At 34.0% G+C, this 24969-nt stretch overlaps 2 long non-coding RNA genes across 2 annotated transcripts; both read right to left on the reverse strand.

Moving 5' to 3' along the window:
* Window positions 1-668: 668 nt before the first annotated feature.
* Window positions 669-16659, reverse strand: LOC126745769 (uncharacterized). Its single transcript, XR_007663678.1, has 3 exons — window positions 15952-16659; window positions 15533-15676; window positions 669-12337 (listed from the first exon to the last, which is right to left on the reverse strand). It is a non-coding gene; the product is annotated as an uncharacterized LOC126745769 (long non-coding RNA).
* A 2470-nt stretch (window positions 16660-19129) lies between these two features.
* LOC126745818 (uncharacterized) lies at window positions 19130-21538 on the reverse strand. The gene is made up of 3 exons (XR_007663730.1): window positions 21300-21538; window positions 21089-21226; window positions 19130-20970 (listed from the first exon to the last, which is right to left on the reverse strand). It is a non-coding gene; the product is annotated as an uncharacterized LOC126745818 (long non-coding RNA).
* Between the last annotated feature and the right edge of the window lie 3431 nt (window positions 21539-24969).

Below are 24969 nucleotides of genomic sequence, written 5' to 3' on the forward strand. Positions count from 1 at the left end.
GTATGGTGCTGTTTTTTTTTCCGAGGTGGGACTCTTTATCAATAGTTCTTGCTTTTCTCAATTAACTATTATTTAGATGTTGGGTTTTATATATACTACGACATACACTATGTTGCAAGGTTTTATCTGATTTATCTTAGTATTTTTAATGTTATTGACTGTCAATTACTTGTGGGATGGACTGAATTAGTCTTATTCTCTTTTCTAAGCTTTCTGTTTGGAGGTACAAAATTACCTCATTTCTCAAAGGCACAGTCTTTGTTTAAACAGAAAAAGCAACAAAAATAAAAAAAAATTCCCTTATTACCTCTTTTGGTTAATTCTTTCTCCCTCGCTTCTTTATATTTTCACTAAGTGCCCTAGTCACGTATATTATAAAAAAAATAAATTTGGATACCTTGAACGCTAGGCTAAAAAAAAGGTACTCTTGTTTATTATCGATAAAATGAACCGTTTTGGAGAAAAAAAATAATAAAGAGCCAATGTTTATTTTTAATTTTTTTTAAATGAGATAAGTACGCCAGTTATTCAAAGACCAGAAAATTTCAGTGTCCTAAAAAATACTTTTACAAAATATTTCTTATATATTATCCGTTTATTTCTTTTTTGTTATTCTTAAGATAAAAACTAAACAAAAAAAACTAAAAAATAATGTAAACCAATTGTATTGTACCTGACTTATTTATCGGAATTTTTGCATTTTTGAACGCATTATTGTTACAAACGTTGTTATACTTCAAATTTAGCAAATACCTATCATTTAAACCTAATCTTTGTCAACATATTCATCCTTTATTTGATAATATTATTTTGGTAACTTTTAATTTAAATTACGTCAAAATATGGAGTTTACTTTTATTGAGTATGCAGATATGCATCTTATGTATGGTCTGGCGTCTTGCAATGCATTGGAAGCAAAAAGATTGTACGAAGAAAGATTTCCCAATCGCATTATTCTGGATCAGAAAACATTTCAATGTGTTGATCAACATATAAGGGAAACTGGTAGGTTTCTGTTTTCCACTTATTGAGGTAATACTATTAAATTTCCTTAATGCAATTTTATGATGTTTTGAAAAAAAAAAAGAATAATGGTGGTCGGAGGAGAACAGCAGAGTATTAGCTGACAGTTTAGACTCTGTAGCTGACACTCCTACAACGAGTACTCGAAAATTAGCCGCTCAGCTTCATTCGTCCAAAACAATTGTACATATGGTACTTCAAGAACAACTGTTGTACCCATATCACTTACAAAAAGTGCATGAACTACTGCCCAGAGATTTTGCTCCTAGAATACACTTCTCAAACTGGCTGTTAGATCAGCAGCAAAATAACCCTAACTAACTTTAACCAAAAATGGAATTGAAAACTTACATAACTCGCATGTATGGGCTGATGAAAATCCCAGTGATACTATTATTTCTCATCATCAACATCAATTCCAATCAATAAATATCCGGCCAGGAATTATTGGCAATTTTTTGATTGGGCCATTTGAACTGCCACCACGTTTAAACGGAGAACTTTATTTGAAGTTCTTCCAGAACAATCTTCCAGATTTATTAGAAGATTTGCCCCTTGCAACCCGCCGAGATATGTATTTTATGCATGATGGAGCCCCACCCCATTTTAGCCTTGCTGTAAGACACCACTTAAATAATACTTTTGAAAACCGTTGGATAGGTAGAGGAGGACCTGTTGCTTGGCCTCCTCGGTCTCCCGATCTAACGCCATTAGATTTTTATCTATGGGGGTCACCTCAAAACCTTGGTGTATTCCACCCCAGTCGATACTCGGGAAGAACTGCTCCAAAGAATTACATTTCATTGTGATAATATAAAAAACAATCTTGGGTTATTGCAGCGAGTGCAGCAGTCCTCGATTCGTCGTGCCCGCGAATGTGTTAGAGTTCACGGAGCCCACGTCGAACCTACTTATGAAGTTTTTAATAATTAATTGTTTATTGCTTGTATTGAAGAATTTATTTTTTGTTTATATATTTGGTTTTTGGCATTTTTTTGTAAGTTGTTTTTTCTAATTTAAAAACATACACTCATCATAGGTTTTTTTTTAATAATTTTGTAAAAGTATTTTTTAGGACACCACTGTATTTTTAGGAACATGTATTATTTTAAATTAAATGACTTACATCGAAATTTCTCTGTTCTTTAAATAACTAGAGTACTTATCTCATTTAAAAAAAAATAAAAAAAAAACATTGGCTAGTTTATTATTTTTTTTATCCAAAATGGTTCATTTTATCGATAATAAACAAGAGTACCTTTTTTTTAGCCTAGGGTTCAAGGTATCCAAATTTATTTTTTTAGACTTTAACATACAGGGTGTTTCAAATTTACGCATTAAAGTATACAACCTAGTACGGCCCTGGTAAAGTAGACAAGGTAAATGTATTTTAAGGATGTCATTTTAAGAGGTCCCTAATAGTGTTCATCACCTAAAATTTGTATTAAAGTCTACCAGGTAGTTTAAAAGTAATTTATGAAAAACCAATTTCCAGCAGCGTCCTTAGGTCCTTTAGGCTGTATCTTCGTAAAGAAGGCCTGTAGGAATTTTTTTTATAGGAACGTTCGGTATTATTTTTCGATGTTCTACCTGAATCCAAGAGATTTCCCACATGAACCGGGACACCCTGTATAAAAGTGTACTTTAGTTCTAATTATTGATCTTTGCTTTTTTTAAAATTTTGCTTTGCATCTTCAGTATTGGCCATAATAGTTGGAACTTTTGAAAATTTATTATATTTTGTGTGCCTTTTAATTAGCATTTAATTTTTTTATAAAGTTGTTGTACACGAAAAACTACTGTTAATTAATTTAAATGTTGACAAAAATTCAGCACCAGTAGCAGTTCGGAATAAAAATTTTAAAAAAGCTGGACAAAATACTTGGAAATAAATGATTTTTATTCAAAAACAACATAAAACATAACTTATTGAAACCATAATATTATAATTAATATTTGGTATGGTAACCCTTAGCATTCATTACTGCCTGAATTCTTCTGGGCATTGATTCAATCAAATTTTCAATTATTTGTCTGTCAATGTGAGTGAGAATTTTGCGATCCAGATGTTCCCATAAATTTTCAATCGGGTTTAAGTCTAAACTCTGGGCCGGCCAATTTAAAACTGTTATCTTTTCTTGGTCCAACTATTCTTTTACCAATTTTGACGAATGTTTTGGATCGTTATTATGCTGGAATACTAAATTTACTGGGATAGACTCAAATGTGTAAGGCTCCATTATATTTCGCAAAATATCCTGATACATAAATCGATCCATTTTCCCCACAATTTTATGTATTGGCCCAGTGCCATACCAAGAAAAGCATCCCCATACTATCACATTACCACCTTCATGTTTAACCATAGGTCGGATAAACTTTTTCTTGAGTCTTTCATCTTTTGGTCGTCTTATATGAAGTATTCCATCACTGGAAAACAGATTGAACTTAGATTCTTCACTGAATAGCATTTTTTTCCAATCTTGTACAGTCAAGTTAAGATGATCCATTCCAAATTGTAGGCGTAACTCGACATTTTTCTTCCGCAGCAAAGGTTTTTTAGCAGGTCTGTAGCTGTTAAGTCCACCAGAACACAATCGCCTTCTTATCGTTCTTGCAGAGATATTAAAAGGCTCACCTTCATTTAATTTTTGTAAAATTTTGGAGGATGACAAAAATGGGTCATTCTGGGAAATATTTAAAATTCGCCTATCTACAGGGGCAGCCGTGGCTTTAGGTCTTTTACCTGTGCTTTTACCTGGTACCACATTTCCAAATATACGATATTTCTTAATTATCCGTGACACGGTGTTCTTAGGAACGTTTAGTCTTTGAGCAATATTATGCTGCCTAACACCCTGATTTACAAGGGTGTTAGGCAGTCATTATTTTATTCATTATTATTAATCATTGTTACATTATTACAATCTAAAATTCTTTGGCGAACGTCGCTGGAATAGGCCTTGCCTTTTCCCATGGTAACACAAAATAAAATAAATAAAAAGAACCCATTGCACACTGGTATGTCAAAGACTGCCTGTAAAATTTATCTTTTATAAAAAGTTCCAAGCATTTTGTCCAGCACAAAAATGTAAAGTATTTCTTATTGTCTGAAACAAGATAAGATTGAAATTCTGGCATGCTTTTTTGTTTACTTATAAATATGTTTATTGATTGGATGTACAAAAATAAAATATAAATTTAAAACATTGGAAAAATTTTAAATTTTTAAAAGTTCCAACTTTTATGGCCAATACTGTATGTCTCCTTTTTTTATATATAGGTTTAGAGTTTGGATAGGCATTGTTTGTATGTTATGTAGTCTGTAGAATAGTGTAGATGTATGCCATGTTTGGTTATTTTTCTGAAATATATAGAGTGGTAGTTAAGCTGTAACAAGGTATGGAACATCCTTTGTTTTCCAATAGTCTGCATTTTGCATTTGGCAGATTTTAATTTCTTCAAGAATCGTAAGAACAGGATAGTTATTGTTGCCACATTGGTGGTTTTATTGTTATGATCTTGTTAATAAATTTTGTTGCTAGCCATCTATTTCTGTATTCTATTCACTGTTCAGCTTCTGAGAGTAGGACATTTGTGGGGGTTGATTTCATTGTGCCAAGTATTACCCTTAGTGCTTGATATTGTATCTTGTTAAGCTTTTTCTTATTGTTCTTGGTCAGTGGATTTAACAGGAATCCTCCAAAGTTGATGTGTGATCTGCAAAAGTCCAGCATAAGCTGTTTGCATTGAATGCGGATCTGCTTCCCACCATACTCTACAAAAGTTTTAAGACCTTCTGTGACCTTCATTGATATGTTTTCTATATATTATGCTCTGTCCATCTGGGAGTCAAGTGTCATGTCTAGATATTTAATGCTATTTTTGTGTGGTACTTCCTTTCAATTGATCTTTATTAGTTCTAGGACATGTTTCCTTTTTCCTTTGCAAAAGAGGATTGTTTTACATTTTTCTGCGGCTAGGGAAAGTTTATTCTCAGTCAACCAATGACCTCATTTAAGGTTTCGAGTACATCATTGATTCTTTGTGCATTTTCATGAGGGCTTTTTCTTTTGTGCACATAACGAGGTCATCAGCGTATGCCATCAATACTATGTCCCTTGAAATAATTCTAAATATATCTCTCATGTAGATACTAAACTATTGTGTGCTTAGTGGTGATCCTTGTGGAAATCATTTTGTGGCTATTTTTGGATTTGTTAGGTTGTCCTCGCGGTTCCGTGTTATTATTTTTCTATTCTCTTAAAGGTTATGTTGCACACTTCTTTTCTGGGATGTTAGGCCTTTTCATTTTGTTGTATAATATGTAAATATCAACAGAATCAAATGCCGCCTTTATGTTCAAGAAAACTGCAGTTATTACCAAATACCATCTCCTGTGAAAATCTTAGGTTTACATGGGATGTGAGGTATACTAGATTGTCTTGCACGCCCATGTTTTTCCTAAAGGTTGTTTGTAATAATAATAAGCCTTTATTTCCAACAGGCAACTTGCCCTATAACAGGAAACAGTTGCAAAATAATGAAAAATATAGTTTAAAGAAAAAAAAACACAAAACCAAACCTACAAGAATGAAAAGAAAAGAAAAAAAGTAAAGTCACAATCTCAAAAGTTATCCAAAATATTAGAACAAATAACTATTAATATGATATAAAAACCCAATTCTAAAAGTTTAACAAGATAATCACATATTCAACTAAATTAAATTAAATTAACTGCAATATACCTACTAACTATAACTTGAACACATGGTTCTTAATCCCAAGAGTAATGATCCACCGATAATTACATGAACCGGAGATAAATTTATGTCACACATGTGACAGATCGGATTAAATATAGCGCATATTGTATATAGTGGCGATTTCAACAGGATGCTAACATCCTGTTGAAATCGCTCCTCCTTGGAATCGAATCCTCATACTAATATGAGGCCTTGGCAGAAAGAATGTTAGGGGATGCTAGCATTAAGCCTAGGCACCATGAAACGTACACCAGAAAGAAGTACAGGACTGTCAATGAATCCATTCAGTAACCCATGCAGGAATTTTACAGAGAATATCATTCTTCTGAGGTGTAATGGATGTTGTTGAAGTGTGGAATGAATGTAAATTCAGAGTCAAAGGTCATACAAAGATCAGTAATTTGCTCTAATCTACTCAAAATAGTATCATTAATGAAGTAATCAAAATCTAAGGGTGTTTTTGATCAATAATAATATCGCATTACCATAGATTTGAACTGAATCAAATTTTAATATTATTTTAAGGCTATATTTTTAACAACAACCCCTTCCTAATATCAAAATCGGGTAGAGTGGCAGATCTTTTTTGCCAAAAATGTTTTTATTTGTATAAATATATTTATACAGAATCCCCATAATACTCCATTAGTAATACGGGGAAACTAAAAATGAACATTTAAAAAAATTAAATAAATAAACCTACCAAAATAATAGTAATAATAATAAGCTTTATTTCCAAAAGGTTACATATACCCAGTTACAGGAGAATCAATTAAATATATAAATGTACAAGTACAAATGCATGAACTGTATTAGATTCATGCAACTAAACTATAAAAGAATTGCTATATAATAAAAAAAAGTAGTGAGGTTGAGAAAATAAATAATAAAAAATCAACACTAAATTAGGATAAGAATCAAGAATTAATGTAAATCAAAAGAGCAGAAAAAAAATGAGTAAATAAATGTATTCAAACTAAAAACTAAATAACCTAGCCTCCCCCACCGACCATATGCAGGTGACTCAAAATAAGTGCCAAACTGTCATGGTGAATGGTCACAAGAATCAGCAATAGTGTTAAAGTTTTGACACATAAAGTGAATAGGACTCTGGTACAGAATGTTGGACCTGGCTGTGTCCAAGTTAAACACTGGACACTGTCTAGATCCTGGGCGTGGTATATGAAAGCAAATCCTTTGCAAAAGGGATGGGCAGTCAATTTTATGGTTAAGTAAATTAAACAAGAATTTGAATTGAATGCATTTCTCTCCTCTTCGCAAGTGACCGTTCAGTATATCTAGAGAGCAGCAGGTTATGGTCAAAACCCCTTGGAGGATAGACTCCATCATCCTTAAATGCCAAACTTTTAAGCAATCGCCGTTGGACTGATTCTAATAGGTGAATGTGCTGGTTGTAAATGGGAGACCAAATGAGGGAGCTGTAGTTCAGTCTGGATCTAACAAATGCATAGTAGAGAGTTTTGGCAGTGGCAGTGTTCGAAAAAATTATGCAATTTCTAATAATAAAGCCCAGCATGCGAGTAGCTCTAGAAACAGTATCTTCGATGTGAGGGATAAAAGAAAATTTTTGGTCAAAGGTGACTCCAAGATCCTTAAAACAGGTAGACCTTGCCAGAGACTCTCCATTAACTGAGTAATTAAAAACAACTGGACTTTTGATTCAAAAGTAGCTGGCCACATTACACTTGGAAACATTAAGGTTAAGCCGGTTCAAAGTGCACCAATGGTGTATGGTATTGATGTTCTCTTGCAGTTGACCACAATCTGCTATAGAGTCAATCCTATAGAAAAGCTTTAGGTCATCAACATATGCTAACCGAGAGTATTTGAGGGTGGAGATCAAGTCATTAGCAAAAACGTTAAAGAGAAGGGGGCCCAAGTTAGAGCCCTGAGGAACTCCAGAGGTGGGTGAAAAACAAGCAGATCTAAAGCCTTCGACCACTACAAACTGAGAGCTGTCAACTAAATAGGAGTTAAGGAGCTTTATCAAGTGATCGGAGAATCCAAACTGGCGTTCAAGCTTATTTAATAGGATGAAGTGGTCAATCTGGTCAAAAGCCTTTTGAAAGTCTGTGTAGATAACATCGATTTGACCTCTATCATTAAGTGCTTCGCACACAAACTGAGAGAAGAATGCTAGGTTTGTAGTACATGAGCGGCCAGAAACAAAGCCATGTTGATCGTTGGCCAGCATGGACTTAACCTTGGGAAATATTAATTTATAAAGAGCCAACACAAATAACTTTGAGAAATTGCACAGAATGGATATAGGGCGGTAATTCTCTATTGTTCCAGCATCGCCCTTTTTAAAGATAGGGCAAACTTTGGCTAGCTTCCAGATATTGGGGAAAATACCTGTGTTAAGGATCAGATTAAAAATGTGGAGCAGAGGGTCTGTAAGTGCAACAGAGCAGTCCTTAGCTAAAAAACTAGGAATTAGATTTGGGCCAGAGGTCATTTTGCTTTTGAGACACTTGCTCGCCATTATAATGTCGCGCGACGACGTCTATGCTAATTTGTTTTATTATTATTAAATTTGTTTTGTCATTATTTCTATTAGTACTTTATCCTAACTTTTTCATATAGGTGTGAAAACTATGTTACCTTCGAGGTTCTGAGAAGAGGAGGTACTAGGTTTGGAGAAGCTATGTTCAGAGACTGATGATAATTTGTTGTTTAAATTACTTTTAGCATTGGCTAAATAAGCCTAAGAACAAATGATTATAAAGATTATTTGCATCCTACCAATTAATATCTTCAAGAGGTTGCCAGGAACAGTTTTGTATGCAGATAATAAAAAGTAATCATTAAGCCAGATAAAAAATCATTGATATGTTTTATATGGTTTAAATTAAAAATTAGTAGGTTTATTGCAATTCGTTTAAGGTCACAAAAAAAACTAGCTCTATGTTGATTCAATTCTATCAAAATAAAGTTAGATTTTTTTTATTAAAATCTCTTTATAAAATATTTTTAGAAAAAATTGTTTGCCAATCAAAAGAAATCAATATTTGTTTGGGGTTTTTGCAGTTTTAAATAAAATGTTTTTTTATTCTTCGATAGCTTTTAATGCAACTACACACACGCATCTCGGTAACAACTCGAGGGATTAAGATTAACAAAAAACTAATTAAAAATAAATCTTAACTTTACGTATTTAAAAACTGAAACCCCCATGAAAGCGAATGACGACTTTTAAGAGCAAGAAAACGCGTGCCTTTTCAATTCCTCTAGGACGACTGAACTCATTTTTTACGATATGTTTATTTTTCACGACCGTCCGTTGATTCCTAGAATTATTTATTATTTTTGTCGGCTTATTAAGGGGTCCACATTATTATTTTATTAAAGCCGGCCGCACACCTAAGTTACAAATGTGGCGCCACATTTGTTTTTTGACATAATTTCGTTCAACATTTTGTACATTTGCCACAAATGCGGTACAAGCACGCACATCAGGGCTTAGTTCTGTTCCGCATTTGTAGCCATGTCGTCGTCTTCTGATGACGATAATTTTATGATGTGGCAATTATTAACTCAAAACCGAAGAAAACGTCGTTACTGGGTTCATCCCTATAATAATGGTTGTTCCAAAAAGGGAAATTTTGAAGTATCAAAGCAATGATTAAATCATGATGATGAATTTCAAGCTTACTATTGAATGTTACCTGCAAAGTGTGGTCATCTAATATTTCTCTACTTCCTGAATAAATAAAATGGTCTATGCAATATCGTCCTTCATTTTTATTTTAAAACGTGACACGACACGTCGCAACAAATATCGGACAGGTTGATTATCCGGGGAGTAAACACAAATGCGGTGTGGCTTCAAATGCCGTTTGGTAGCAAATGCATCTTAGGTGTGTGGATCCAAATTAAATAACACGCGCGCGTGCGTGCGTAAGCATTTGTGGCGCAACATTTGCATCGTAGGTGTGCGGCCTGCTTAAGACTAACCCCCTTGCATGCCGCCCCCCTTGAAAGCTTGTCTTTCTAAACCTAACCTAACCATTATAAATATAATTCTAAGATAAACGACTACCTTCTATCGGTAAAACACATACACGTGAAATTTACAGAGCCCTTTTAATTATACCACTTGAAACTTTAATAAAAACAACTCTACTTTTACTGTCTGTTCCTGGATGTAACTCTATCACACGACCTAGCTGCCACTTGTATCGCTGCTGCAGTTGACCCAAATACTATAACTGCCATTTTTTCCAAAACCCTTGGACGAGCTGTGTGAGTAAGTAATACCTTTGTAACCGACTTGGGTTGTATTCCGCCATGTCTTCTTGAGGTAGGGCATAGGGTGAGCCACCGATTAAAAAATGACTAGGTGTTAATACTTCTAAGTCCTCCGGACCTTACGATAATGGAGTTAGTGGTCTAGAATTCAAGCAACATTCAACCTGGGTTATAACTGTATATAACTCTTCATATATTAATTTTTGTTCCTCTATGACCCTTTTAAAATGGTACTTGGCTAACTTAATGGCAGATTCCCATAGTCCACCAAAATGCGGTGAACGTGGTGGAATAAAATGCCACCTTATAAAGTAACAGGAAATATAATCTGAAAAGGCCTTTTGACGCTTTTCTTCCTGTAAAAATCGATATAATTGCTGAATTTCGTTATTTGCCCCCAAAAAATTTGTAGCATTATCTGAGTATATGTTATTGCATGCCCCGCTTCGCGCGACAAATCGCTTAAAACAATTTAAGAATGCTTGAGTCGTCAAATCCCCCACCAGTTCTAGGTGAACTGTCCTTGTAACAAAGCACACAAATACACATAAGTATACCTTGACAACTCTGTAGCCTCTACCTGTCTTAGTACATGTAGTAGATGTCTATAATGCTCTTGTAGGATAATCAACCTTGTAACCTTATGTTTACCGGGAAGTATGACCGGAAATTTCTGATCATGGCTCACATCAGCCTTACCTAACATACCACCGACACGCAGCACACCTTGCCTATCTAAAGTCGAAATTATACCCATTTGTAGTTACGTCATCCAGGTGAGAAAAAACGTATGGCGTAGATATTTTTGCCAATCAATATTAGGTTAGAAACTTTACCATAGCCTTCAGAAATTAATAGATAGCAGACTATTTTTATACGTTCAGAAATTAACAAATGTTTATTTTAGCAGCATATTATATTTTTATATTCGTGTATATACTTTCATTCCCAAAAAATTTTAAAAAATCTTGTAGTATTTATTGTATTATTAACAAACATAACAATTAACAAATATTATTATAATTAATCATAAATAATGGGACATAAACAACAAGTCCGAAACGGAATTGCACTTCAAATTGAGAATGTGATAGAGCGAGCCGCAGATGCAACAAAATTGAGCACAACGATCGCAAATATAAAGAAGAATGGGATAAAATCAGATCAGGATTACGCCGCTCATATATTTTCCAAGCAAAAGACCGCAAAAACCAAATCTACAACATATTTGAAAAGTAGAATTCGGCACGAGCAGTAGACGTAACAAAACCGAGAAAATTGTGAATAATGGTATAAAATTATTTTAACTCGCTGGGAAAAATTTAAATACTGACGATTTAATTTACTTGTTCATGAAAAAAAATGCTGCTTGAAGGAATATGTTAACACATTAAAATGAAAATACCATTCCAAAAAATAAAACATACAAACTGAAAAAAAACACGTCATATTGCATTATCAAGTTAATGAAATTGCAATGATATGATTGAATACTTAAACGACGATCATAAAATAAAATTTGCTAGAACAAAAAAAGCTTAATCAATCTCGTCAGTATTGTCAGAGTCAGAACTGAAATCAGAGATATTGTCTTCGTCATCGTCGTCTTCGTCAGTCGTAATCACAAGTGGCAGAATGTCATAGGCATTACACACTTGTATTGCCTCCCAAGCCTTTTCAATTACCTTTTCTGTATGAAAAACATATTTTTGCCAATGATCTATAGAAATTTCGTTTATTACCTTTTCCCATGTAGTCAGAACTTCTGAAGGTTCAGAAGGGGTCCCTTAAAATTGGAAATATATTGATTATATTTTCGTTTACAATCCGACCATACCATTTCAATTGCATTAAACTGGCAATGATATGGTGGCAGTCGCAAAATTTTGCGTCCTAAAGGTTTTAACACATTCATCAAGGAAGTACTTTTTTTCACTAGGGAACTTTCTGCGTGCAATACTCCATATTTTATCTTTCATGGCTTTTTCTGGAAAGCCAATATTCTTTTTCTTCAACCATTCGGTCAGTCTCTGCTTTGTCCAAGATTTTCTCGGGATTTCTTTTAATAAACCAGAATGGTTACTTGCATTGTCCATGATTATCAAATGACTTTGGGGGAAGATTTGGAACCAGCTGAGTTTTAAACCAGTTTTCGAAGTTTTTCCTGTTCATATTGTCATGATGATCTCCCATCTTTAATCCACTCTTGAATATTAAATTTGCACCCTTGATGAAGCCATCTTTGGTTCCGACGTGTACCACGATATAACGATGACCTTAAAAATAATTCAATTCTCTTCTTTTAGAAATCATTCTTCCAGAACAAAAATTTAATATAATTGAAAGAAAGAAAGAAAGAAAATGTGCTATATTACGTAAGACAACAAAATCTTGTGTACAAGCATCCTAAAAAATTCCAAATTCACTTTAAATTTCAAACAAACATAACTTCTAAAACACTTTACCATAAAATTTACACACATTACCAAAATTAATCATAACAAAACAGATTGAGAAAAAAAAGCATCTTTTTGATAAATTTCATTAAAAAATAAGTAAAGCTGTCAATAAAACAGAATTTAGAAGAAGTAAATTACATTATTTAACAGGAAACAAAACTAAAACACTAAAATGATGTCAGAGCACAGGTTAAAAGGTATCATTAAAAAAATCGTCAAGGCTATAATATGCCCTGGATAATAAAAGTGATTTTAATTCCTTTTTGAATCTCTTAACTTCTAAAATTTGTCTGATACATAGAGGAACATGGTTGTAAATTTTTTTGCTAAGGTATATAAGTGAGTTCTTCGTGAGGGAGGATGTAGGGATTGGTAAGGGAAAATCGTTAACCTGGCGAGTCATATGACCAGTGTTAGAGGGAGGTTTAGGACATTTATGAATAAGAGTAGCTGTTTCTAAGATAAAAAGAGAAAAAAGAGTTAGGATTTTTTGAGATATAAAGAGAGGTTTACAAGAATCTCTTAACCCAGCGGAACATAGGTATCTAACTGCCTTTTTTTGAATCACAAAAATTATGTTTAATAATCCCTTGTTGCTTAAACCCCAAAAAGGCAAGCCATAACGAAGGTGGGACTCAATAAGAGAAAAGTACACTGAACGTGCAACTACCCCTCCCAGCTCATGCCCCGCCATTCTTACTGCAAAGCATCCAGTGGATAATTTTGATGCAAGATTTAGGATATGATCTTTGAAGCGAAGGCGACCATCAATGGTAATACCAAGGAACTTACAGCTTTCTTTGTTTTGCAAGGGGGAGTTTTCACTAAACATAAGGCCCTGAACGTCACACTTAAATCCCATAATAAAGGTTTTGCCCACATTAAATACAAGCCTGTTTGCAGCACACCACTCCGATAAAATCTTAAGATCCTTAAAAACCTGGGCTCTAACATTATCAGAATCTCTATGATTCCATAAAATGGTGGTATCATCAGCAAACTGAACCACTTTGCCCTGCAGTTTTAATGAACCCAAATCATTTACATAGAGCAAAAATAATAGTGGTCCTAACACTGAACCCTGAGGTACTCCAGTTTTAAGGGATCTGGAATCGGATAAACATCCAGATACTGTAACTCTTTGGGTACGATTAGACAGATAGGATTCCAGCCATTGCAATGCCACACCTCTAAAGCCATAATTATTGAGCTTAGACAGCAGTATTCCATGATCTACACAATCAAATGCCTTGGATAAATCGCAAAACACTGCCGCCGCGGACTCTCCAGAATTTAAGGACACATAGACGCTCTCCAAAAAGCCGAAAACAGCGTCATGAGTCCCTTTTCCCGTTTGAAATCCAAACTGATTTGCAGATAAAATGCAATTATGTTGCAAAAAAGATAAAATTCTGATTTTTGCAAGTTTTTCAACTATCTTGGAGAGGGTAGATAATATAGAAATTGGACGAAAATTACAAGGCTCACTCACATCTCCACCCTTATAAAGAGGGATAACCACTGCCTCCTTCAAACATGCTGGAAAGATGCCATTATGAAAGGAATTGTTTATGGCAGAAGCTAAGGCATTCAATGCTGAGTCAGGCAAAAGGAGTAGTAATTTTGATGATATTCCATCAGCTCCAGCTGATTTATGGTTTTTTAAGCTTTTAATTGCATCTCTAACATCAGTAAGGCTAACAGGATAAAAGAAAAAAGAATTTTGAACTGACACTTGTTGAGTATAATGCAAAGGATCAATATTAGTATTCACATCCTTGAGCAATAAATGAGGAATATTACAGTAATAATCATTTAAACTATTTGGTCTTACTTCTGGTTCTGAAACTTTCTTGTGAGAATGCCTGAAGTCTATTTATAATTGACCAACATTCTCTCTGCCTATTTGAGGACATATTCAAGCGGTCACTATAATATTTAACCTTAGCTGCTTTTATCGTCTTTCTATATAGACTACGATATTTCTGATGATAAAGAATAATGTTTGCATTAGTTGTAAACTTGCACAGCTTAGCCAAAAAACGGAGGTTTTTAGCTGAAGTTCTGAGGCCTGCTGTGACCCATGGTTTTCTATTTTTCATTTTAAGCCTCTTTTTAGGAAAACACTGATTGATCTTGTCACATAGCACATGAAACAACAAAGTAAACGGGTCAGGAGCCATTTCAACTGCATTCCAATTAACCAAAGCTGCAGTAGAAGAAAAAGCATTAAAATTTGCTCTGCTGAAAATTCTTCCTATATAATGAGATGAAGGAAATACAGTGTTGCATGTAATCCTAGCGAGAATGGCTTCATGGTCAGAAATACCAGATGAGAGTACTCTACATGACACATCATTTAAATTTGTACACAAATAATCAATAGTAGTTGCAGATGAGGATGTTATACGTGTGGGTGAAAGAACATGCATCTTCAAGTCATAAGATTCCAATATACTTAAAAGGGATGTATGATATGATGGCAAGCTTACATCAGTGAAGTTAATATTAAAGTCACCAGCCAATATAACTATGGAGTGTAGAGACAATTGGGATAATAGAGAATCAAGTTTGTCCAGGAACATACCAATATCTCCTGTGGGTGGTCTATAAACACAAAGAACATATAAATTAAATCGCTTACAAAAACTAAGGGAGAATTCAAAAACCTTCTCCAACAGAAAGCTGTCATACTTTTTAATTTTACAGAAAAAAGCTTCAATTGTTTGTTTAACTAAAATAGCTGTTCCTCCATGTATGGAGTGTTGCCGACAAAAAATTGATATGGGAATATAATCAGATATTAAGAAACATTCGTTAGGCTTTAACCAGTTAATAAGTAATGTTCCATGCACATACGAGTATTGTATGGAGTTAAATTCCCTCATATTGTCTTAGAGAGAAATGATATGAAACTATGAAACAGATGAAATTATGAAGTTAGAGGGCCCTTACAAGGGCAATAGTTTTTAATCAAAAAAAAATCTAAAAAGATAACCAGATAATTTTTACCTTCACTGTTTTTCCTTGAATCCGTGTCATCGTGTGGTGTCATCTTGCCAGCGACGAAATGATCCCTTGCTGAAAATCCACGTCTCGTCAATGAAAACTGGAGTAAAACCTTCCGGACCTACATTTCTATTTTTGATATACTACCTTAAAAAATTGATTCTTTTATGAACAATATTTGGCAAGTCCATCAAATATTTTCTGTTGATAAATTCTGAAATGATATGATTGGCTTTAACCAATTAATAAGTAATGTTCCATGCACATACGAGTATTGTATGGAGTTAAATTCCCTCATATTGTCTTAGAGAGAAATGATATGAAACTATGAAACAGATGAAATTATGAAGTTAGAGGGCCCTTACAAGGGCAATAGTTTTTATTCAAAAAAAAATCTAAAAAGATAACCAGATAATTTTTACCTTCACTGTTTTTCCTTGAATCCGTGTCATCGTGTGGTGTCATCTTGCCAGCGACGAAATGATCCCTTGCTGAAAATCCACGTCTCGTCAATGAAAACTGGAGTAAAACCTTCCGGACCTACATTTCTATTTTTGATATACTACCTTAAAAAATTGATTCTTTTATGAACAATATTTGGCAAGTCCATCAAATATTTTCTGTTATTTAATTTTTTCCACTTGAAGCCTATACTATTGATCCATCTTCTTAAGGAGTGAATGGAAAACTAAAATATTCAATTTCTTCCCTGAACTTTTCTCTTATTGTTGCCAATATTACTTATTCTTTTCTGGCGTACACAGAATAAATTATGTCCCGTATTCTATGTTTCAAATATGTTGTAATTTTGGTTTTTGCTGTCTTTTGCTTGGAAGATATACGGGCTGCGTAATCCTGATCTGATTTTATCCCATTCTTCTTTATATTTGCGATCGTTGTTGTGCTCAATTTTGTTGTATCTGCGGCTCGCTGTATCACATTCTCAATCTGAAGTGCAATTCCGTTTCGGACTTATTCCTTTTCCAGTTGAAAAAAAGCCAATATATTTAAAATCATCAGCTGCGATTGTTCATTATACCTATTATATCTTTTTTTAGGCATTATCTAACGCTTTTCGAAATAACTTTCAAGAACAAGTTGACAAACCAATATTTTTGATTGACAGTGACGGATATTTCATATAACCTAGTATATAAAAGATGAATAATCATCAGACACCAATTTTTTTCAAAAGTTTGTTGTCGCCGCTGTTTGGAATATACTAAACAAAGATAAACAAAAATGACGTCATTACAAATGGGTATAATTTCGACTTTATAAACGGATTTAACGAAATTAATTTGCTACCTTTATCCACAGGTTTGCCTTTAGAAATAGACCTCAATTCCTTATCAAAAACTTCCAATTAAACCATCTTAACTATAACCACCCATGCTGCCTCCATTTCTTCTACTGATAATTGACCACCATCTCTTTTTTCCTTATTTACAGCCTTAGCATTGTGTAGAAAACGTATACAATATGCCATTGCCTACATCAGGCAAATCTTGAAAAATTTGAAAACCGTTGGAAAATGTATGAAAAATTTAAAGCTAGGTATTCATACTTTACGAATAACTCTTTGATCCGGAATCTCCTTAATAAAAACCCTATTTTCTTGAGGCCAGTAGTCCCTACTCTTACTTAGCCACCAAGGACCATCCCACCATAACGAATTAAACCTTAAATTTTCACAATCATAACCCCTTGATACCAAATCTGCTGGATTTTCCTCTGATACAACGTGACCCCATTTAGGTTATACAGGGTGCCTCCGATTAAGTCGGCACTATTGGTATCTTTGTTAATATTTAAGATACAGGGTCGGTTAAATTAGCAAACTAGTAGGATTTTTTCTGTTGATTAAAATGATGAAAACAGAAAAAAATTGAACATCGCGTTTTCGAGAAAATGTGAAAAATGTCCTTTTGTTAAATGGAATCCCCTGTATATTTTTACATAAATCAAAAGATAATAATTTTCTTAATAAAAAAGTTTATTTACACTAATAGCCTAAATCTAAAAATAACAAAGTTATAGCGATATTAACAATTTTGTCAAATTTAGGCAAGTTGGTCTTGAACTTTTTGAGAGCAAAACAAATAAATCATTGTTTGAATAATAAAATGACAGTAGCCGTAGAGATTTTATTAAATAAAGAAATACTGACAGTTACATGTTAGCAAGGTTTGTGATTTTTGTAAAATCTAAATTAGTAAAATGCCTTTTACGCATATTGAAAAATGTGATATGTTAGAATCTTACCTTGTATGTCGAAAAAATAGTGACAGAGCGGTAGAAAAGTACCGCCAGAGATTCCAGACTCGTAACTTGCCAAACCGTAGATACTTTTTAATTTTCTACAGAAAATTTAGAAGTAACGAAAACGTGTTTAAAAGAACTAGAAAAAGGAACCAATTTATAGTAAGAGAGGATGTTGAAATTTCTATTTTGGAATATTTTGAAGCTCATATGGAAAACTCAACTAGAGATTTAGCAAGAACTTACGGTATGAGTTTAGTAACAATTTGGCGGGTCTTAAAGAAACACAAATTTGTGCCATATAAGTATCGACCAGTACAAACATTGTTGCCTGGCGATAACGAAAGAAGACTTGCTTTTTGCAACTGGTTACGTAATGCATATGAAGCTAATGATAATATTTTAAACCGTATAATTTGGAGCGATGAAGCTAATTTTTCAACAACACAAGTACACTATTGTTCCCAAGAAAATATTTTCCTTACTGATCCCAGAAATCCTCAAAATCAATTTAGTATAAACGTTTGGTGCGGCTTAATAGGAAGCCAAATAATGGGACCTATGTTGATCTCATATTATCTGGAGCGCTGGAAGATTATTTGGATAATGTTAACTTGGAGAGACGGCAACAAATCTATTTTCAACAGGATGGAGCACCTCCCCATCAACTAAATGATGTAGGATTATTACTTAATAGACTGTTTGACGATAAATGGATTGCGACACGTGGCCCGATTCGTTGGCCACCTAGGTCACCAGACCTAACCCCTCTAGATTTTTATTTTTGGGGTTACATAAAAAATTAAGTGTATAAAAAAATACAGAACCGTTGATGAACTGCAAACACATATTAGGCAAATAATTGGATCAATAGATCGAAGATCAATCTTAAAAGCTACAAGACGTGTGCTTAAGTGTGCTCAGAAATGTATTGAACGAGATGGCGATGTTTTTGCTCATTTATTGTAAATTAGTAGTTTTACTTGATGTTATTTATTTCAAAGCCAACTTGCCTAAATTTGACAAAATTATTAATATCGCTATAACATTGTTATTTTTAGGTTTAGGCTATTAGTGTAAATAAACTTTTTTATAAAGAAAATTATTATCTTTAGATTTATGTAAAAATATACAGGGGATTCCATTTAACAAAAGTAAATTTTTCACATTTTCTCGAAAACGCGATGTTCAATTTTTTTTCTGTTCTCACCATTTTAATCAACAGAAAAAATCCTACTAGTTTGCTAATTTAACCGACCCTGTATCTTAAATATTAACAAAGATACCAATAGTGCCGACTTAATCGGAGGCACCCTGTATTGTATTTTCGCTGTCCTATTCGCCACGAAAGTCGTCCAAGTTGATGGCTCCCTGGCAAGCCAGCATAACGCAATGGATGAATCAGACCAATAATTGATTTTTGAAGGTTTTAGCTCAGTGGACTGTAATACTGATTGTACTAGCTTAGTCAAGAGCAATGCACCGCAGAGTTCTAACCTTGGAAGTGATATTACTTTCAGCGGAGCGACCCGAGACTTAGAACGTAGTAAACTTACACGGCAACTGCCATTCGAATTCACTGTCCTGAGGAAAATACATGCACCATAGTCCTTCTGTGATGCATCACAGAAACCATGCAATTGAACCTCTGTGAAATCATTGCAAATAAGCTACCTATCAACCTTAATATCCCTTATTTTCTCAAAGTCCTTTTGTATACTCATCCATGCCAATAAAAGTTCCTCTGAGACCTTATCGTCCCACCCTCATTTTTCCTTCCAAAGGATCTGTAGTAGAAGCTTATTCCTTATAATCAATGGACCAATTAGTCCTAGTGGATCAAAAACCTGTGCAACTAAGAGCATCTTTTGACATATTCAGTTGTTTTCCGTCACCTGGAAGTGACACTAACTTTTTATTTTAAATGTTGGTATATTATTATGTATTCCGATAGAAATACGTAATACTTTGTAATACTTCCGGATAAACAGGAAGTGGCGGAAAATAACCGAATATGTCAAAAGATGCTCTTATAACAATTCTATCAATAAGACCAAATTTCATTTGTTTATCTTGAAGAGAAAAATAGTTGTTAAGTGCTCCCTTTTTCCTGATCACCCACCGGATATATGTATGTGTTTAATGAAGCTCTACTAAGTTACAATTGGTACTATACTAAGCTTGAATTGGAACGCAACTTCTGCATCCCCTCTTTGTTGACATGACTTTGACATGACTTGCAAAAAAATTGTTGACAGTTATCGCACCTTAACCTTTTTTTTAATAAAGATATATGTTACTTCTTTCCCTCTTTTTTCCTCGTTGTGGATCTGGATTTGCGGCAGGCACTGGTTCCTGAATTCCGGAAACTTTAGAAAATTCCACCACGATGTTCTCTCGGTTAACACTTTTGCTGAGCTATGCGAGTCAAATTGCCCTTAATAAGTTCTTGACCTAAAGTAGTTAAAAATGGGTTTGTTTCCAATATTTGATTTTGTTGAACTCCATTAAAAATTACATAAAATCTACTCTTGCAATGTCTAAAATGCGAAGCCATAGTATATGGCCTCAAGTACTACGAGTTCTTGTGCCAGTTTTGTAACATGCGGATTTCTCTGATTTCTCTCTTTTGTAACATGCGGATCGAATGAGTCCACCCCAGCTTTACTCTCATTGTAGAATTTTTCCATCTATGGCTTTTCATTTACCATTGTATTGGAATGATGCATACTTAATATTAACAACACTGCACTATTTTTCCTAGGAACAAAAGATACAATACTTTTGACTCCTGTAAATCCAAATAGTGCAGAATTAGGTGGCCGGTTCTTTTGGCGTTGAAAGGCTGAATAGTGTAACGAAGTTAAAAGATTTTGTCTTTATTTTATAGTAATAAGGGTTAGCCCAGGCAGTATTTTATGAGAAAACTTAGATAGTTTTGTCACATTAACATTTAACCTCTAAATTTATAATTTACATAACAAAGGTACATTTTAAACTTTACCTGTGAGTCATGAGGGGCTTGTAATTGTAAATATACATAAAGAAACTAACTTAAAGGTTTCTAGCCTGATAGTTCCACGGATAGGTTCGATTTCTTATAGGTTATACCTAGTTCTCTGTTGACTTCATTATTTTCAGCCCTGGTTGTTCTTAGGACAGTAAAGAACCACAAATGCCTGAAACAGAGGTTTTTCATCACTATGCTTCCAGTTTTCCAGTTCTTTTCATGAATATTCCTTTCATGCTGTTGCAGTGTTTACATGTTCTATTATGCAAGTTTTAAGGTTTACCTACCTTGGAAGTCCTGTTAAATGAAGGGTCATGCCCAGTTTGCCAAAATATAATATAAATCATGATTCTGTTTCCCGCGGTTTTCCTGAAAAATCGGTTTTCTTGTACACATGTGACCAACTTTTGTTCCGCTGTTTTCACCTAGAAATACCCGGTTTTGAGAGCTGAAACTAAGTTTGTTTACCATATAAGGTCATAGCCTATAAATCCGTACCATTTTCATAACGGAAAACTCTATTTCCTTTAAGTTTTCCCAATTGCATTCTTATCCAACGACTGATTCCGAGGATGCTCGTCAGTCGTCGACATCCAAATTCCTGCCATGGTTATAAGAAGGCTCCAGGTCCACCAAGCTAACATATTCGTCACAGTAAGGTCGTACCATACCTTTGGAGCGAAGTACCAGTAATTTTCCGTATTTCAATACCGTTAAATTTTCAATATTTACGTTAAACTTTGTCTTGATGTTGACAGTTTGAATTGGGTTAGGTAAGAGCCACCTGTTGACAGTTAATATTAATAATATTGACTGTCAACAGGTGGCTCTTACTGTTGACAGTATAATATTAATATGATTCATCCCGTTCCGTTTTATTTTATTTTGAAACTGTTGTTTGGGACCATCTTTTTTCGAGTTTTATGGGGTAAGCAACAGCCGAGATTATTAACTGGTGCCTGGACACTACCTTTCTTCGTGTTGTGTAGGGCAGGTAGTAAGCGGGTTATGGATAAAACAATCGTAAAATGATCCGCGTTACATTATTTTAGTTTCCATTTTTACATGCTTAGAAGAGGCTGATATTTTATTTTTCCGCTGTGAGTTTTTATCTGTGATTTGTTTGTATTTAATTAATAATTTTTACTGTTGACTTTTTAATTTCTGCTCTATCCGCGGCCGTGCCGTTCTGTTTAATTTATTTATTGATGAAAACTGCTTTTTGGACACGATCTTTCTTCGTGTTTTGTAGGACAGGCAGAAGCCGCGTTTATTAATTATTACTTGCCTTCTTAATGTTGTAAAAGACAAGTAATAACCGGGTCCGTGATATTATAATTACTATCCGTATATTAACAGAGCAGGGGTAAATGTTGACCGATTGATTGAGTTTGCTTCGCTTGATTGGTGTTGAGTTTATGGCTTTGCTTTACGAATGTCATCCGTAACTGCTTGTACAAAAATACCATAACCCCGTCCCTTTAATCATACTGTGATTTGTAGCTGTAAGCTGGCTAAAAAAATCGAATATAACTTTTACTTAAATTTTGCGGGCAAAGAAAAATAAATTTTGCGGAAAAAATCGCAGAACAAATGGCTTACCTGACTCTGGCTCGAAGGAATGTCCTGCAAGGCCTTGCACCGTTTGTTCGGTAACCTAAATGCCCAAAAAGGGCTCTGCAGCGACACGCCAAAGTACGTGTTAATCAACGAGAAAACTTTGTTGCGGTCACAATTGACTTGACCGGGCGATTGTTTCAGTACGAATCAATTCATACTCCGCGCACTCACGCTTCAGCCGCGATGCCGTAGGGATTTTTTTTAATGCGCATGAGTTTAAAATTCTTGTAATTTTAGTTAATGGTAAAAATAAATATATGAAAACGCAACATTCTGTGTTGCCTCATTAATAGAGTGCCGAATGTTCCGGTACATTTTCCCAAATAACTGCCTGTCCTTAATCATACAAATTGGTAATGGGGAATTGTTAGATTTTAAGGACAATTTGTTCGTTTATTTTTAAGCAACTAAAGAAATTGTAAGATATTCACCATAGGTATAATTATACTGACAATTAGTTATAAACGTAATAAAAAGTAAGTAGTAGTAATATAGTAGATATATATTGTAACGAAATTCGGGAACACACTTTTATTGTCAACGTCAAAAACACTAATCTAACTCGCCTTGACTGTCGTTTAATTGTTTCCAAGGTAAAAACTGACTAAACAATTAAAACTGAATGAAACGTTACGAAGCGCGTCCTTTTTAAAGCCCGATGGAACAGTTTCGAAATATTTAGAATTATCTTCATTGTTTTTGCCGAATGAGACCAATAATTTTAGGAGAATACTGACAGTCAAAGCAAGCAAGTATACGAATTCTAGAAAATTAAAACTACAGGGATTTACAATAATATAACCGAAATTGGGGCCAAAATCGGGCTCTGAGACAAGATGAACTACTTAAAAACTAAACACTATAGAGAAAAACCAAATATCCATACGTAAGTAAACCCTAAATAAACCTACGAATCTACTTTAACTACAGAATACTAATAAAATAGAACAAAAACTAGGAGAATAATTAACGTATTTACATTTTCATTATAATATTAAGAAGTATAAGTAGTTTATTTCAGTTTGGTAATTCTGCAGTTTAGCGGCTTTTGTCAAAACTAACGAAAAATGGTCGGGTTTTTTGCAAAATGGGTAGATTTCGATATATATTTTTCAATAAGAGTGGCGGAAAGCCAAAATTTATCACGAAGAGGGTGTTATCACGCACTAAATCACTCACTATAGGACGCGATTAATCATTAGAATAACCTTGTATTTCATTAGTTTTGTCAACAAATAGGTGACAACTGAGGTGAGGTTAGGTGTGGTGTTGCCAGTTCTGTTGTCAACTGCGTTTTATCATTCTGCAGCTAAATATATTAGAAGCTGGCTTATCAAAACAAAGGCTGGCAAGGAAAAAATAAAACCGGTTTAGTGACATGGTGGCTCAAAATATACCACGACTTAGGTCTTCATTATTGGATTTAAATGCCCCAGGTAAATATAATAAGCCTAAGAATGCCTTTAGTTCAATCATGTCTAAACGATTGGTATATTGACATGATCAATTTTGTAAATTATATTTAGAGGCTGTATTAGTAATCCTTTCATTGGTTTTCTCAAGAATTTCTTGTAACATTTCGTCACTAAAATCACATTTCCAGCAACAAGCATCAGCTGGTTTCTTTGGCATAGTAGCTCGAGCTTTTCCAATGATACCACTGAAGGTTAGTTCTAATCAGAAAAAAGTAAAAGAAAGCTGTTTTTTATTTTTCTTTAAATGCATTTTGTTTTAGTGCGGCGCTTTTAGTGGCGTTGTTAGCGTTCAAGCTTACTATTTTCAATTTGTTTAAATTAGGGGATAAAGCATATTTTTCTATTTGCCTAACGTGAGTCAAAATAATGATAAGTGGCAACGCCGCATCGCGGCCAGTATCGTGCCTATTACTGGGAGTCCCAGGTGGTAGCGGGGGCCATTCAATCAAATGAAGTGAGCATTTCGGATTAGTAATTACTTAACATCCATTTAAGTCTTCATTTGTTCAAAACCTGAAGCAGGTTGAGTAGGTTTTGTTAAGTGAATTGTCCTATGTAAATAAATCAAGAGCTACAAGTAAACAATTACCTATATTATAAATGTGAATGTGAGTGAACAAATTAAATATCTGTTGACTATCTAACGGGGTTTCTAACGTATTTCTGTTTGTGGTTTTTTTAAAATTTTATTTATGTCACATGTTGATATTTTCAATTCTTTCTTTGTAAAACGTTTGATGTATTACCTTTTTTTCTGAATTGTAATACATTGTAGAAAAGATTAAATCACTAAACTAAACAAAGTTTAACTTAAATGTCATTATAGCGGTTGACACAAGGAGTGAAAATTAGAATTTATGAAAGCAGCTCAAAAAATAGAAAAAATCATTATTTGCTATTAGATCGTTAGGGTCTTACAGCTATTTACTACAAAACAAAAGTTAACAGATATTCGAAATTTTACTATGTAACTTTCTATGATATGGGATAAAAAGTTATTGTATACCTACATATTACATAGAGCATGCGCATTGCGTGTGAAATAATAGAAAAGCGCATGTTTATTGTGAAAT

Source organism: Anthonomus grandis, chromosome 1 (genome assembly GCF_022605725.1).
Source record: "Anthonomus grandis grandis chromosome 1, icAntGran1.3, whole genome shotgun sequence".
Classification (NCBI taxonomy): domain Eukaryota; kingdom Metazoa; phylum Arthropoda; class Insecta; order Coleoptera; family Curculionidae; genus Anthonomus; species Anthonomus grandis.